The sequence below is a fragment of the Tasmannia lanceolata genome, unplaced genomic scaffold, assembly GCF_043159265.1.
Source record: "Tasmannia lanceolata isolate RefF3 unplaced genomic scaffold, GAP_Taslan_0.1 ptg000013l, whole genome shotgun sequence".
NCBI lineage: Eukaryota > Viridiplantae > Streptophyta > Magnoliopsida > Canellales > Winteraceae > Tasmannia > Tasmannia lanceolata.
In genome coordinates, this window is record NW_027518690.1 from 25,954,302 (window position 1) to 25,972,170 (window position 17,869).

Sequence of the window (17,869 nt, forward strand, 5' to 3'; positions counted from 1 at the left end):
CCGGGTACTCCTCCGTCCTGCCATTTTATAAAGGGGATTTGAACAGCTTTTAGTTCAGGGTCCCACGGATGGCGCCAATCTGTTAGGCTTAAAATTGGTAACAGATACGGCAATGACGTAAGAGCTGATCTGGCGGGCTCAATGAACTGAACTGAGAGATCTGAATCCTGCACAAGAGCACACGAGGTCAGAAGACCAACCCGGAGTCGTTGCTCCGGACGGGCCCTTCGACACTCAAGTCGGTATGAGCAGAGGTGCAGAGCCAAACTTTTAAGAGTAGTGGTTCATGAGTTATTACCGCTTGCTTTGAGCCTTGAGAGGCCTTTTATAGAGGGAGACCTGGGGTGGTTGGATTACCTACCCCAGGACAAGTGTCGGCCCTTTTGTGGGTTTAGGTTTACCTACTCTTAGGTAATTACCGGATTGCCCCTGAGCCGATGCTGGATTTGTGGTGGGCCCTTCGGGAGCCACGTGTCGACACCTAATTAGTTGTTGTCTTTCATACCCCATCACCAATCATCTTTAGCTCAAAGTTCACTTAAGCCTAAAATAATTCCCACCTCACGTCATCACTAAAGAAGTTTAACAAAAAACCCAAACTCTCTCTCTCTACACACACAAAGTGTGTTTCTTCCTTTGTATTAATTATCTGATATGTATTGTGAAAACCATTGAGAGTCTCTTGATATCATTAGAGTCTTTACGACTCTCATGCTAAAGTCCATGGCTAATGTGACCACGATAACGAATTCCATTGATGAGACTAAAAAACGTTTCCTATGTACCTATATAGAGTGAGATTTGCTAGTGAGTTTTACAGCTGACTTTTACAATGGAGAATAGACACCTTAGGTGGATTAACGTATAGGACAAAATTTGCTAAAAAAATGAGCCCATGAGGCTGATCTCCCATGGAAAAGTGAGCTGCGGAATGGCTAAGGAATCCCATACAGAATTTTTACTTTGAACAACGTTAATGTTCACATGTATAAATTTTGAACAACCTGAGAAAGTGCTCTTGTATATCTTATATCATTGGAATTTTGTATTAAGATATGGAGCAATGATAGATACGAGGGAGCCCTTGCATAAAGAGTGGCAAAAGGGCCCTTCATTGGATCCACATCATTTTCAGTTACAATTTAAAATCATTTGAAAATGAAAAATCAGTTACATTTGATGACATGGATTCAATCATGAGCCCTTTTCCGGTTCGTTATGCAATGGCTCCCTTGTATCTATCATTCCTCTAAGATATGAGAGCATAAATTAGCTACCTAGGAATAGTGGTCATTCCTCAAGTGAACAATTAGATATAAGAAATTATAAATTTACAGAGCATTAATTGATACATCCCCTATTGTACACAGTTTAGATTCCACAAAACCCTTCAATTAGATCAAAATTTCATTTATTTAGGGCACTGATATCCCCCCCCCCCCCTTGACGGCTGGCTAACGTTTTCCCACCATTTGACCGCCTCTCTCTCTCTCTCTCTCTCTCTCTCTCCACACACACACACAACAGGAACAGTCTGTGGGCCCAACAGAAACCGTTGGTGGAATGGTGGGCCCATCTTGGAACAACATAGGCCCCGCCCATACCACACCATAGGATAATCCAAACCGTCCATTGGATGGGCCATAAACGTAAATAGGTTGCGTCCCAAAATATTATTTCCATAGGCTGATCCTAGCCCTCCGATCTAAATAGAAACTACATCTTATGAAACCTCAATAGATTGTAGGGTTGTGATCATCCTACGGGAATGATTTTTGGGGCACAACTTATTTACATTGTGGCCCATCAAATGGACGGCTCGGATCATCCTATGGTCTGGACAGTACACTTCATTTTCAAAAATATGGGTGGGGCCTAAATTGGTACGAACCACACCATAGGATGATCCAAACCATGGACAGCTTGGATCATCCTATGTTGTGGACGCTACGCTTCAATTTGAAAAATATCAGTGGGGCCTACGATTGGGCCTTAATGTTAGTGCACGACCAACTCCATAGGATTATCCAAACCATGGACGGCTTGGATCATCCTATGTTGTGGATGGACCTTAATGTTACTGTACGACCACAGGATGATCCAAACCATTCATTTGATGGGCCAACCCTTTTGGGGGCACAACCCATTTACGTTATAGCCCATCAAATGGACGGCTCGGCATCCTATGGTCTGGACGGTACACTTCATTTTCAAAATATATGGGTGGGGCCTAAATTGGGCCTTAATGTTACTGTACGAACCACACCATAGGATGATCCAAACCATGGACGGCTTGGATCATCCTATGCTGTGGACGGTACTCTTCAATTTGAAAAAATATCGGTGGGGCCTATGATTAGGCCTTAATGTTGCTGTACGACCAACTCCATAGGATTATCCAAACCATGGACGGCTTGGATCGTCCTATGTTGTGGACGGGCCTTAATGTTACTTTACGACCAACTCCATAGAATGATCCAAACCATTCATTTGATGGGCCACAATGTAAATAGGTTGTGCCCCAAAAATCATTTCCATAGGATGATCACAAACCTACAATCTATAGAGGTTGCATAAGATGTAGTTTTTATTTAGATCGGAGGGCTAGGATCAGCCTATGGAAATGATATTTTAGGACGCAACCTATTTACGTTTATGGCCCATCAAATGGACGGTTTGGATTATCCTATGGTGTGGTATGGGTGGGGCCTACGTTGTTCAAAGATGGGCCCACCATTCCACCAACGGTTTCTGTTGGGCCCACCAATGTTTCAGTTGTGTGTGTGGAGAGAGAGACCGGTCAAATGGTGGGAGAGTGACATATACGCGCGGGGGGGAGGAATAGCCTACAAGGAGGGGGCAAAATATCTGCGCCCTTTATTTATCTCTTATCTCTTTGAAAAAAGGAATTTGCTAGAGACCATCACAGAAGGCATATTCAAGTCTGGGCTGTTGCATGTGAGAGCAGCCACCTTCGATGAATTAAATGAATAAGACAAAATCTGAGCCGCGAAATGAATCAAATTCCCATAGCCCAAAAACAAAGCTAAAAGCCCACATCAGAAAAGTGACATGAGGAAAAAATCAATTTCCCCAAAACAAAAGCCCATCTCAGGAGGAAAAAAAAAAACAGGAAAATCTCTCTCTCTCTCTCGTTATAATACCTCTACCTCTTCTCAAGCTTTGAACTTCAACAAACTCAAAACCCATCTTAGCAATCGAATGCCGGATTTGAAAATATTCCCAGAATCCAATCCAAGAAAAAACCCATAAAACATTCCCTCCTCTTTCCTCTCCGATGCTAATTTTTTTGGTTCATTTCATGAAATTTCTGAATTGGGTTTTTAGGGTTGTCTAAAATCATGCAGCTTCATTTCTCTCCTAGCATGAGAAGCATCACAATATCAAGCAACAATGGGTTTTTTGACTTGATGAAGATCAAAGTCTTAGCTCGTCACATCTCTTATCGGACTGTTTTCCACACCATCCTCATTCTTGCCTTCTTATTGCCCTTTGTTTTCATACTCACCACTCTCGTCACTCTCGAAGGCGTCAATAAGTGCTCCTCATTCGGTACTATTCGCGCCTTTTGATTCTCTCTCTCTCTCTCTCTCTCTCTCTCTCTCTATATATATATATATATATATATATATATATATATATATATATATATATATATATATATATATATATATTACTCTCTCTTGTTTAATTGTGTACCCATTTGTTTATTGGCATCTCTATTGCTATGAATTTTAGGTCTTTTAGTTGTTATAGAGAGATGGATCTGATATATGTTTTGTTGGTTTGATTGGATTTGATTTTGAATTGTTGGATTTTGATCTGCGTTGACATTGTCTTTCTAGTGTGGGTTTAATTTAATAGAACGCTGTTCTATCAAAACAGAAATTAGAGAAGAAGGTGATAGAGAAAGAGGAAAACAATGAGTTAATTCAAGGAAACTCAGGCCTCCAATGTGTTAATTGCACTAATTGTGATTATTCCTTGCTGAATAGTCATACGACATCTACATTATAAAGAAATTGAGGAAAGTAAAGTAGGAAACATAAATCAGCAAAATAGGAAAATAATCAAGAAAACCTAATATAATATGGAAATAACATAAATAAGGAAAGCAATCTAAATAAGGAAATCGGGTTCTAACATGGTTGTTGGGTGCATTCTCCCCTCTCTCTCTCTCTCTCTCTTGGTAATGATCCGTTTGAATTTTGATTGATTTTGTTTCGCGTAACCTGATTAGATTTGAATCTTTGGTTTTCGATCTGGGTCCTGAACTCCTTATCTTATCAGGTTTAAACTGATTGGATTTTGTTTCTTTCGATTGATTGAATTTGAATTGTTGCATTTTCAACCTCTTCTACTTATTGTTATTGGGAGTGTTTTGAATTCTTGGGTTTTGAGTTGGGTCGTGTTCTCAGTCTTGTTTTCTGTTTCCATCATTGTTATTAATCTTTGTCGTTGATTGAGTTTTGATTTATTAGGCTTTTACAATTGGATTCTAATTGCTTTGGAGTAATGAATCATGGATTACTAATGTTAACAGGTTACTGACCTACTTTGTTGAATTTGCTATTTAATTGGATTTATTTTCAGATTCTGTAACTGTGTTTCTATTTGCAGCACTATTTTCTTGGAAGAGTCATAGGTCCAACTACATCTTGAGGAAACCTTATGGCTTGATCTTGAAGTATTAGATTTTTACAAATGTCTTTTCCATGGTTAGCAAACATACCCTAATCGGGGTCATTGAGCCAGAACTCAAAAGCTCACTTCAGAAGCTCAACTCTTCTCGCTCACAAAATTTACTGCGCTTCATACACCCTTCTAGATTTAGGAATTGCAGTTCATATTGGCTAAGAATAGCACTTCGAAATTAATCAGAATCATGCATCCTTCCTAGTTAATGCAAAGTGCATTTCCTATCAATTAGATCCTTGCTTCTAGTCTAACTTGAAACATACATTCCTTTAACTAAGTGCACTCTTCGTATTTAGGTAGGTGATTTCTTTTAAAGGGGTTGCTGGACATGCATTATTTTTCATTTATGTAGGTCTTTTTTTTATTTTGCGACATTTATTTAGCCTAGATGTAGGGATGTCCACATTTTGCCCTTGGCCCGCTTACCCTTAAAAACCATAATTTATAACATTTTGCATATGGCTCGCATACCGTTTTATCCTATCGGATGAAACCCCTACTCCCCTTAAACTTATCTTCCTCCATTATATTGGCTGGCCTTGGGCCCACCACTTGACTTGGAAAAATATACTGCTCTATATAAACACACATCAAATCCTCTCTAAGACCCAATCTTGGAAAAATGTGAAAGAGAACGCCCTTGGTCGACCTTCCCTCCCCTCTACATCTTTCCCTCTTCATCTCTTTCTTTTTTTCCCTTCTCCCTCTCCTTCCACCACCCATCTCATCATCTTCTTCTCTTCATACATTCTTTTCTTGCAACTCCCTATCTTTCTTCTTTGTCTCATTCTTTGTAATTTCATTTCTCTTTTCACCTCATTTTCTCTCTTTCTTTTTATTCTTACCATGGTTTTAAATTTCCCCAAATTTTTTTCGAAACGACCAAAATGTTTCTGTTTTCATCCCCTACTGAGACGAATTCTCAATGAATTCCTTCCACGTCATTATTTCCGTCGAAATTCCTACTGAAATTCCTGAAATTCGATCGAAATGGTCAGAACAACAAAAAGGGAAAGATGTTATGATTTGCATTTCATTTTATTTCATTAATGTAGAGAATGATATTTGCTAGGTAGCATCATGGAACAACAACAAAAAATCAACCGTATCTTATGCATGGGATGTCATGTCGTCAAGAGACCAATAATACCTCATAACTCTACGTGGTATTGATAAAGTTGGGATCCTTGGAGGGGAGACTGATCATTGTACTGTCTTATACTTCATTACATTGTTCTTCTTTATTGACTTTGTTGTCCAGATATGTGCGACGACGCATGTCACACTAGTTGTTCAACGTGATTAAGCCATTATGGATAGCTTTCTTGCTTATGTGATGGTTTATAAGTAAGCATTTGTGCTTATTCTAGCATTTCCCAAAGTTCCATCTTAAAATTTTATCATTTACATATGTTTCTTTATGTTTCTGTGATTTTACATGATTTCCACCAAAATTTCCATCAAAACCAAAATGTTTCCGCTTCCATGCCGACTGAAATTGAAATCGAAACCGAAATTTAAAACCTTGGTTTTTATCCCCCTTGGTTGGGTTCATAAATTGTTCTCCCTTGGTTGGTTTTATAAACCGTTCCCCCTCGGTTGGATTCATAAAACGCTCCCCTTTGCACCTTTATCTTTCCGCTTTTTTTTTTAAATTTTGGTCTTGATGTCTTCTTGATCCTGATCTCTTTGATCATGATTTCTTTATTGATCTTGATTTTGATCTTTTTCTTGTTCTTGATTCGATATTCTTCTCTCTTTATCTTATTTGAGATCAGCCCTTACGTCTATACTCTAGCTATCTCTCTTCCCCCTCTTTGAGACCTACTGCAGACGATGCCCGAGGCCCCGTGTGTCATCACAACTCCAAAGTCGTGCATCCAATGTTCTCTTGGCTGTCTTTTTTTCACTCTTTTTTCTTTTGTTCATGCCTGGGTTGTTTATGCCAGCTCGTTTCTTGATTTTGGTTGACATTAGATTTTCAAGAACATTTCTCTGCAGGAGGTTTTGGTGTATTTTCTGATCTTATATAACATGTTTTGGTGCATAGATTTTTGTGTTAGTCATTTTGGCACGTCATGGTTCTCATTTATGCACTGTTTGGGAAAGAATTCAGATTATTGTAGTGTTTTGTTAACTCGGTTGTATATGATTGTGAATGTTTTTCATCTGTAGTATTTCCTTTGTTTCAGATTGTTTGGGCAGGCGATTAGGACCGAGGCTTCTCAGTAGGGCAGATGATTCAATGGTATCTATTTCTTGTTAGATATATTTGAAAATTTTGAATAATTGTTCTTTTTTATGATCAATGGAATAGCTTAGCTGTCAAGAACTAGGTATATTCTAGTCTTATTCCTGATCATTGGTGTTCGTTGTACAGAGACTGGTTAGAGACTTATACAAGATCCTTAATCAAGTGAATTCTGACGAAATCCCAGATGGAACAAAGCTTCCGGCATCATTCAGTGAATTTGTTGCTGAAATGAAGAATAACCAGTGTGATGCTAAGACATTTGCTATCAGGTTAAAGGCGATGGTATGCCTCTTTCTTTATATATCCTGTACTCTTAAGCTAATTTATTTGATATCTGTTTTCAAGATATCTTCATAATGACGTCACTAATTATTTCATTCATATGATGACAGTTTGGTGTAACTAAATATACAGAGTGATCTGCTATGGATTTCATAAATTTTTTTAAAAAAAATGTTGAAACTGGGTTTACGATGTATGAGTGAAGTAATGCACCTTTTATATCTTAGCATTTAGTGATGACAGTGTTTTTAGAGACAAAGGCGTAAGGTTAGGCATTTTTCTTGTTGAGGCGTGAGGTGTGAGTCCAAAGCCTTACAATTTTTTAATTTTTAAAAAATAATAAATATAAAATATAAAAAGTACTGCAAAATTTAAAACATATATATTCTTTTTTTTGTTTGTCAAAAGATATTATCATCCATCCATAAATACACTAACAAAATAAAGTATCTAACAATGATTACCAAGTTACCCACGAGATATTACGAAGTAGACAACTAGAGGCTAGAGAGATTAACAGTTTTTTGGTGCATTCCCCAATTTTCTGCAAGAGGTATTAGGCAGCTAATACCTCTTGCGCACCGATGATCCCAAAATAGACATCTAATAAGCACCTTTATTGCTCCCTTTCCCTCCGGATTTTCGTTGCATATCTCCATAAAATATCTTTCTTCTCACCCATTTTTACACCCAATTGATCAAAATCACTCCAATAGACCGAAATATTTGTTAATAATAACTTTGAATGGATGCATAAAACCCAACAAATTAAGGATTTTTATTCACGAAGTCAAGGAATACACAATCGAAAACTAATCCGCCACCATTAGCTTCATTTTGATGAAAGAAAACCACCTGAAACAATGGTTTTTGACCATTGGGCAGAAATCACAAAAACAAGATGTAAGAAAAAAACTCCTTAAAACCCGAAAAATCTCTAAACTCTCTAAAAAGTAAAAACAAATATTAAATCTTCAAATGGGTCTTATAAGAACGTGCTTACCCTATTACACCTTAGTAGGTGTTCTAGAGAAGAAAAGACAAAAAATGGTGAAAATCCAAAATGTTGGAGGTTTCGGTCGTAAAATTAATGGTTGTTTGTCAGAGGGCCGAATACACCTTTCAATGCCTTTTATTATGCTTTTCTCCCAAAAGTTTACAGCATTCAGGCCAACCTGGATGTGTTTTTTTTAACTCCTGGCCCTGAGGCGCAACTTGAGCCATACACCTCTAGCACCATTGAAAACACTGAATGACACGTCTATAGAATGTCAAACATCTCAGTCCGTTTGCTTTTGCATAGTTTTGAGTACAAGTTAATATGTTGGTATACACAAATTGTTTTTGTTGTATCTAAGAGCGCTACGCTAACTTTGTTAAACAAAATAAGATAACTTATGAGGTGGTTATGACAAAATGTTATCTGCTATGTTGCTTGGGCATGGCTGCAACTGTCATAATTCAACGTAGTTACGAAGAGCTGAGCTTGAAAGCCCCAAAAATAGATCTGTGGATTCGGCAATATATTTCAATTGATTTTAAAGTTTTAAATATCTTTTGTACTATTTTGACTTTTCTCTCAAATCAGGAGAAAAAAAGGAAAGTAAAGAAATGAGAACTCATATTCCTTTTCTTTTACTTCTATACTACATGCATCCAAAGATCCAAACAGACCCTTATGGAATAGCTTGGTTGGACGGAGTTCAGGAGTTGCATAAACTGTTAATTGAAATTCATGCTGAAAAAATGGTTCCGTCCCCTGATCCTTTTTATTCAAATTCTTGTTCACATTTCTGCCCTATAAATTGTGGAATTATTCTTTGCCAAAGGATTATTGATCCTATCACTATATTTTTGTTTTCATTTATAGAGTTACAATTTGATTCTCTTCCCCCTTGATCTATACTCTGTATTTTTTCTTATTTTTCTTTCGTTGTTTGTGTTGCTTTCTGTATTGACCATCTCAGTCCCTTTTCTCTTGGAATAAAATTGGCTACTATTCAAAAATAAAAAATAAAAATTATAGAGTTACAATTGCATTGTGTATGTTCTTGTATATTAATCAATTTAATCTGATCCTAGTGGAAAATAAAGTTTGACAAAGTATTTTGTTACATCACACGCAGGTTGAGAAACTTGAGAATGAGGCCGGGAATCTAAGCTGCTAGAGGTAACCCACAAGCATTTTGCCGCAACTGCTATTCCAGAAGGCATCCACTGTCTCTCCTTGCGTTTGACCGACGAATATTCATCCAACGCTCATGCACGTAAACAGTTGCCATCCCCCGAGTTACTACCGTTGCTTTCAGATAACTCTTACTGCCATTTTATTATAGCTAGTGATAATATCCTTGCGGCGTCAGTTGTGGTCAACTCTACCGTAAGATCATCTTTAAACCCTAAAAAGATTATCTTTCATGTCATAACTGACAAGAAAACTTATGCGGGTATGCACTCGTGGTTTGCATTGAACCCTCTTCCCCCCGCCATTGTTGAGGTGAAAGGTGTTCACCAGTTTGAATGGTTAACCAGAGAAAATGTACCTGTGCTTGAAGCTGTTGAGAAGCATCAATTGATTCGAAATTACTACCATGGAAACCACATTAGTGGGGCCAATCTCAGTGAAAGTCCGAGGTCTGTTGCTTCAAGATTGCTGGCCAGGAGTCCAAAGTACATTTCACTACTCAACCATCTCCGCATTTACCTTCCAGAGGTAATCAGATATGACATGATTTTTTGCCTTTTCTTTGTTGTGGAGAATAAAGTCTATGTTATCTAAATTTTAAACCTGGAAGCAGTGCTAAGAAGATTAAAAATGGTCTGGAAATCAGTCCTCACATTTAAGATACCAACTTGTCTTGGTTGGAGAGAAAATAGTTAGAAAAAAAGGAAAATAAATGCCAACTTTGCAAAAATCTGAAAAAGGAAAGAGATAAATAGAGTGTCAAGGAAAATGGTTGAGGTACTTGAGGAAAATAATCAGAAGAAAAAGATCAAGTAAGCTAGGTTAGGGTGAACCAAGAAAGAAAGAGAAGGATTTGGGTTCTCTTAGGGAGACTTCTTGAGTGGTTGGGTTAGGGGTGCAGAGTGTTCAAAATTACTAATTCAAACCTGTTGTTTTGGTAAGTAAGCTGGGATTGAACTTCTGACCTCTGGGTCAAAGAACAAAGCCTTAACCATCGAGCTAGAGACTCAATCCCAAATGCAAACCTTCTTTATAAAAGGAAAGGAAAAAATAAGTGCAAGCCCAAACATATACATTTGCTATCCTACTTTCATAGACTTGGCTTATGAGGTCTGAATTTGATAATCTAATTGCCAATATTTTTCAAAAAACCAGAAGTTCCTCCCAAGCAGATGAAATATCTCACTTTTGGAGTTTTTGACCTATATTTTTCTTTTCTCGACACCATGCCATCAACTAGGGCAGCTTTCTTTTTATTACTTTGGGTAGCATTATGCAGATTTCAGTAACAAGCCACCATGTGATGTATGTGAACAGCTCTTTCCGAATCTCAACAAGGTGGTCTTTCTAGATGACGACGTTGTAATTCAGCGTGACCTCTCACCACTGTGGGAGATCAACCTTGATGGCAAGGTAAACGGCGCTGTAGAAACTTGTGAAGGCAAAGATAAGTGGGTAATGTCAAAGCGCTTCAAAAACTACTTCAATTTTTCTCAACCCCTCATAGCAAAGAATCTAGATCCAGAAGAGTGTGCATGGGCCTATGGGATGAACGTTTTTGACTTAGCTGCCTGGAGGAAGACAAGTATCAGAGGCACGTACCATTACTGGGTGAAGGAGGTAATATCTTAAGTCACACGCATTAAAATTTTAATTTAGAATTGGTGATGGGTGGGTTATCTCTTTTTGAAGATTCCTCTAGTACCCCTCAAATTTCAAATTTAGAATTGCTTACATTCTAATCCCTTGCCGTTATTATTTTTATCTTCTCTATTGGTTTGTTCACTTAACCCAAATTTATTATCTTCTTTTCTCCTCACCAGAACCCCAGTTGGCTTGGCTTAATGTTCTCTTTTGTTCTGTTCTCTTTATGCATTCTTCAGTTTTTTACCAATTTCATTTCCATCAATACATCCTTTATATATTTCAGCTTATATCATGTCCACTTTTCTTTCCTCCAAATCATTTGGAACTTTTATATAATCTTATGTCAATCTTTTTCTTGCTCTGGTCAACTTGGTTGAGTAATTGTCTGATTTTTTCTAGCCGACTTGCAAAGAGTGGGTGAGGCTCGAGTTGGAAAACTTTTCTAGGAGTTCAAATACTTCTTAGATCTGATTTATGAAGAATGGAAAAGGAGAACATTTATGGATTAACAGCAACCCATTTTCCTAATTTAATCATTTGCCATTTCAAAAAAGAAAAAAAAGTTTCATGCTTGCCTTTCTTTGTCCATGGATTGCTTGGTCCTTTGTTACTGTTTCTGAGAACTATTTTTGGGTGCAGAATCTTAAGTCGAACTTGACGATGTGGAGGCTTGGGACTCTACCTCCAGCTCTGATTGCATTCAGGGGCAATATTCATCCTATCGACCCATCATGGCACATGCTTGGCTTAGGCTACCAAAATAACACAGACCTCGATTCTGCGAGGAAGGCTGCTGTAATTCACTACAATGGTCAGTGCAAGCCATGGTTAGAGATTGCTTTTGAGCATCTGCAGCCATTGTGGACAAAGCATGTAAACTATTCCAATGACTTTGTAAGAAACTGCCATATCGTGGAATCTTAGTAGATCAACAGAGAAAGAGGGAGACTTAGATTACAGTTAGTTTTGGGTCGCGGAGATTTACTGATACTCATTAAGGAAAACAATAAACTCGCTATGCAAGTGATATGGAGGAACCAAGTTATTGCCCCACCAGCAGAGGATTGGATACTGATGTCATGAGAGATTCTTTCATCTGTAACATAGCAATCCTTGTTCTATTTTGAAGGGGACTTGGATTCCTACTCTTCTGAGGGGACAGCTCCATTACGCATTTTTCGGCGCGAAGAGAATTGGATGCCGGACAGGTAGTTATGCGCCCATAATCAAAACTGCTAGAGTGCAGAAAGGTGCGGCTTGATTCAATCGCATGGATGCAAGAACAGTTTGAACTGTTCTTTTTTGAATCCTCTAGATTCCGTTTCTTTTCTTTTCCTATTCTTCCATTTCCTCCCAATTGTTTTTTTTTTTGTTTTCTATATTCATTTGGTGATTTTTAGTGGTCATGGAGATTGCTGTGTTACTGAGCCCATTGAATATGTGGGCAATTTTTTAGGATATTTGTTACCATTGATGTGTGTAAATAATTGACAGCCTTCGACATTTTAACAATGGGATAGGGATAATTCGCAAACTGCTTTCCTTCATCACCCTTTGCTCTGATACCATGTCAACAATCAATGAACTAATCACCGAAAAAAAAAAACAATCAATTAACTGTGGAAGGAAGAAAAAATAGATAAGAAAGATTTGAGAATACAACCCAACTCGACCCACACAAATTTTGGGAGTAGGAGTTGGAAGTCTTACCCAATGACTTGTATCCTCCCCTCTCAAATGAATCAGAAGGCAATTTAAAAATATGCCCTTTAAGTAAATCACTGTGATTTACAATGACAGAAGGGAAAAAGGAAAAGTATAAACAAACATAAATAAAGTAAAAGGAAAAGTCTATCCTAGGATATAAACAAACATAAATAAAGTAGAGAGGAATATAGGATACAAATGCTACTATGTTTCAGTGGGAACCAATTACTACCTGGGGGACTCTTTCTATCTTCTACTCCTTAGTTAGTTAGGCCAACCCGTGAGCTTCTTTTCAAAACTTGTACATCAAAAGAAATTCTCCATGGGAAACCAGTTGTCCGCACAACTGCCTAGAGGGAGTACATAAACCAATAAAATTATTAATTATTACATTGCGTACTTTTAATTGCTACATTCTAGCAATATCAAACCATAAAAATAACAAACATCCACAAATATTATTCATATGCATCTCATGCATGGATAGAGGTCGAATAATCCTTGTTGCCCAATTTTCACTAATAGAGATCAAATAATGCTGAAATTAAATTAAATAATTTTTAATTAAGCTTTAAAACTACTCACATTTAAAGAAACTTGATATAATCAATTCTTATGATGTCAGAAGTCACCACAAAAAATTTCGCTAAAAAATGAATTCGTTTGAGCGAGAAAAGTTCAAAATAATGGTTTTTGGGAACCTTTTCAGAATAACATAATTTTTGAATATTTTATGTGGGAGAAGAATTATTCGGACTACCATATTAGTTACTGATTATGCTTAAAATACACCCAAATAATGTTTGAAAATTTTAATCTTGGGCTATAAATTTTTCTCACAACTTTGGGGCAATTCTGAAATAAAATATGCAATTCCCGAAATAAAAATCAGCAAGGCTGGCCTGACTTGTAAAAATCATATCTCCCAATCCGCTCATCGGATTTTGATGATTCTTAATGCGTTGGACTCGTATTCGAGTCTACTTTTTAACCATCAATATTGATCAAATCAAAAATCATAATGAGTAGATCGAAATTACAGATCTTTACACAACAGTCCATATGTTGATTAATTAACACTACGGACTAGCAACCTCGGATAGCCAGGATAGAACATTCGGACTCACAGCGGATATATCGCATGATCTATCTTTGGTTAATTTAATCTCCTAATCTGAGCCCTAGTTGCTTTGATACCACTTGAAGGAAGGTTATCCTTTCTCGACAAGATCGCTATGCGCAGCGGAACAAAAATCACATAGAACTTTAAAATTTTCTTTTTGATCTTGCTTTTGCCCAAGATGCTAGAGTCTATATTAGTTAATTATGTTAATCAAACATAAATAAATACCTCTTTGAAGAAGAAATCAATGAATCACGCTGCTTGATCTACTCCTCGAACGGTTGCGATCGTTCTAAACGTCGCGGACCCCGCAAGTTGAACCGATGGATTATTTTTCTTTGCTTGGATTATTGTGGATGAGAATAAATCTTATTTACCTATTTAAGGTCTGATCTAATAAGTAACTTTGTTGTAGAGAATAGAGAAATTGATTGGAAGCCTTTATCTTTGAAACTATTTTTTCCAAAGGGCCTTATTGAGTATTACTATTGGTCTCGAGGGGTTTGCTCCAGGATATAGCTCTATCCGAATGTGACTCTAAAATAGAATCAATATAAAATAGATTAACACCCTATAACGGGCCGACAGACCAATAAGTTCCTTCAGGTCTAAGGACTTGTGAAGGGTCCTATCTGGAAGAACAACTTTATACTTTCTTATCCACAAGTTGTTCTTTAGTTAATCTGGTCCGGTTACGAGATCCAATTGTCACACCCACTCTTCTTGCTTAGGGCCCACTATCCAGATGACTGAGATAAGCCACCCATGACACGTGCATGCATGCAAGACTGGTGCTAGTTGTGTACAGAAAGAGATATCCAGTCTCTTTCCCAACTATGAACTATTAAGGCTTGTAGAACCGAGATGCCATATCTCCTTGCTCCCTTGGATCTGTGAATCCTTTGAGCATTGCTTTTCTACTATGCTATCTAAGGACGAACATGTGTCAATAAACACGCATATCACACACATTCATTAATTTAATTACCCATTCATGTCATGAAATAAACCTTTATTGATTAGAAAATGTCATTCTATTAGCTTTTTCAGGATATATACTCTAACATCTGTCGTGAATTTCAGTGGACAATGTGTGGAAATAATTTTTGTATTGAGGCATGTTTATTGCATTAGGCGGCTACGACATGGTTCTAGGGGTACAATGGTTGACAACGTTAGGCCCAATAACGTGGGATTTTGCAAATTTACGTATGAAGTTTTCTCGTGATGGGAAGAAATTTGTTTTACGGGGTTCCACTTCGGGTGATGTTCAAACAATGGACTCTCAACAGATGAGCCAAGGAATGCTAGCACAATCATGCTCCCTACAGGCAGCAAATATCACTATGAATCTTATCCAGATGATGCCACATGATGACACTAGCGTGACTTTCAGCAAACAATGCAAAATTTTAGACCTTGAGGACAAGGTCATTTTGAAGGCGAAGGAAAATTGATACGAACATATCTTTAGCCTTCTCTTTTCATCTTAGTATTTTTAGTAGTTTTCTTATTATATTTTTTTGCAAGAATGTTTTTAGTTTCCTTCTTCTATATTCAGTAGATTTTATAGTAGTTGTCATATTCTATTTTCAGTAGGAGATCTATATTATGTAGGAAAGCATTTATGATAAAAACAAGCTGTAATATTCAATTTGGGCATCATGAAAAATAGTCTTCTTCTTCCCCTAGTCTTATGTTGTTCTTGAGGATATCTCCGCGGACGTGAGATTAATTAAGTCTCTCTTCGAAGCATCGTAGTATTACATTTCACCTAGAGACCCAATTTTCTATCCCTTCCATCCATCTCCAACAGTCCACCATTAACACCCAAAAACCCAACATTCTTCTTTCATCTCATTTTCCCACCTCAACAGACCTCATACCCTTTCCCATTCTCCCAACAGCTCTCATCCCCTCCTCATTCCTCTCTCAACCTCAAAAGAACCCATTCCTCTCATCCCATCGCACCAAAACTCCATTTCTAATCCCTAATCCCAACAGCATACAAGTGGGCTCTCTCTAGGGAGAGAGAAAAGAGGAAAGGAAGCTTTCAATCTCCTTCTAGAGTTTGGGAAGGAAGAAGTATGAGGTCTGTTAAGTGGTGGCCCTTCACATGGGGTTTTTGAAACTGGGCCCGACATCATGTTACCCTTCTGGTTCGTCGTTTCTCTTTGCCCAACAGTTCAGGTAATATATCCTTCCCTCATTTTGGGTTCATGGCTAGAGTTTGGTTCAATTAGTTTTCATTAGGAAAACAATAAGTTTAGGGTTTTGCTACAGATGGTATATGTAGTCAATATGGAGGAGACAAATTTTTGTAATGTTTGGTCTACCTAGGATTTACCTGGTAGAATACCTGGTAGAATAGTGATACTGTTTAGTTGCCACATGCCGGGCATCCTCAAGGATTACCCAAGTAAAAAAGGGTGATGATATTTTCACCCCATGCATTACTTGCACGCTCCCCTTATAACATGATTTGACATAAAGTTGCTCACTTTTCACGTCAAATCACATTATAAGGGGAGCGTGCACGTAATGCAGGGGAAGTGAAAATATTATCTCCCAAAAAAAATGCACTTTATGGTAATTTTATAGTGTTTGGTTGCCAATTTAGCATCCAAATCCCTGTAGGCTACTTTTTAGAGGTAAAAATTTGCATGTCTGTAACATGGCACCAATGTCTTCTCGTACTTTCCATGCCAAATTTCTCAAAAAATAAGATATATGGCAAGTAGAATTTTTCTCTGTCTCTCTACTTGGTAATGACACCCCCTCCCATTACTCTATATGAGGTTGGCAACCGAACATTATTCTACCAGGTAAGTCCTAGGTAGTCCTAGGTAGATCAACTGTTGTCTCCTTCCTATTGACTACTCGTACCACTAATCTACACGATAAATGTTAAAGTATAAAAGATAAATAACACCTTTCTTCAATAGCTTAAGCTTGTAGAGAAGTTGGTAAGTTAACATGGTATCAGAGCCAAAAGTCTCGAGTTGAAACCTCCTGGATAGCAAAAATCCAAATGCGATGGTCAGCCCAAAGTGGGACCACATGTGCCACGTGTTTGTCAAGTAGGCCACACGTGCGGGGGAGTGTTAAAGTATAAAAGATAAATAACGCCTTTCTTCAATAGCTTAAGCTTTTAGAGAAGTTGGTAAGTTAACAATAAATATCTGCATCCAAACAGAGCCATTAGAGTTCTCCATGGGCTTTGGGGACACCACGTTAATTCATTGTGTACAGGTTGTTTCCGTTGCCCGTCCTTCCCCTGCTCCTTTCGGAAAATAATAACAACACAGCTATGTTTCGTTACATATACTATTATAGCTTTTCTTTTCTTCTTTATTTGGTTTGCGAAAACCTCTCATGAGGACTATTTGAATCTTTTGACAGCCCTTTAAATATTAATAGGCAAGGTACGTTAGTGCAAGTATTCAAACATGATGGTGCAAATATCATTTCTCTTCCTGCTTGTATTGATGTTTAACAAAAGGAAGGCTCAAGTACAGGAGAACGGTTTTACCGAGCGGGGACAATGCCTAACACCTTTCGTCCCCATAACCAGGCAGTGAATCCAATATATGGCGATGCAGACACACTTGCAGAGTCACTTGTGGATCCTAGGTCCTATCCCAGGTGGCGACTCTAGTCAATCCCCATAGAACACAGATCCATGCCTTGGTTTTTGTGGAGGAAAGAAAGTGTAGTTCATCCGCCGGTTCCTTTGCAAGCTTAGAAGTTCTTGGTTGAGGTTGAGATTGGACATCTCGTATCTGTACACAACCAGCATCATACCTACCTCGATACAATCATTAGGGTGACTTATCTCGATCACTGGGACAGTGGACCCTAAGCAGGTAGAATTGGTGCGATGAACATTTTACAGATAACCTGTGGACGAGGATATGAATAAGGTCATTATGTTAGTCAGGACCCTTTAACA

The 17,869-nt window shown here is 37.9% G+C and overlaps 1 pseudogene across 1 annotated transcript; it reads left to right on the forward strand.

The window, feature by feature from the left end:
* Positions 1 to 3,066: 3,066 nt before the first annotated feature.
* Positions 3,067 to 12,590, forward strand: LOC143891380 (putative galacturonosyltransferase 13; annotated as a pseudogene). The gene is made up of 6 exons (XR_013255302.1): positions 3,067 to 3,573; positions 6,912 to 6,967; positions 7,100 to 7,255; positions 9,382 to 9,968; positions 10,758 to 11,060; positions 11,727 to 12,590. The product of XR_013255302.1 is annotated as a putative galacturonosyltransferase 13 (transcript).
* The last annotated feature ends 5,279 nt before the right edge of the window (positions 12,591 to 17,869 follow it).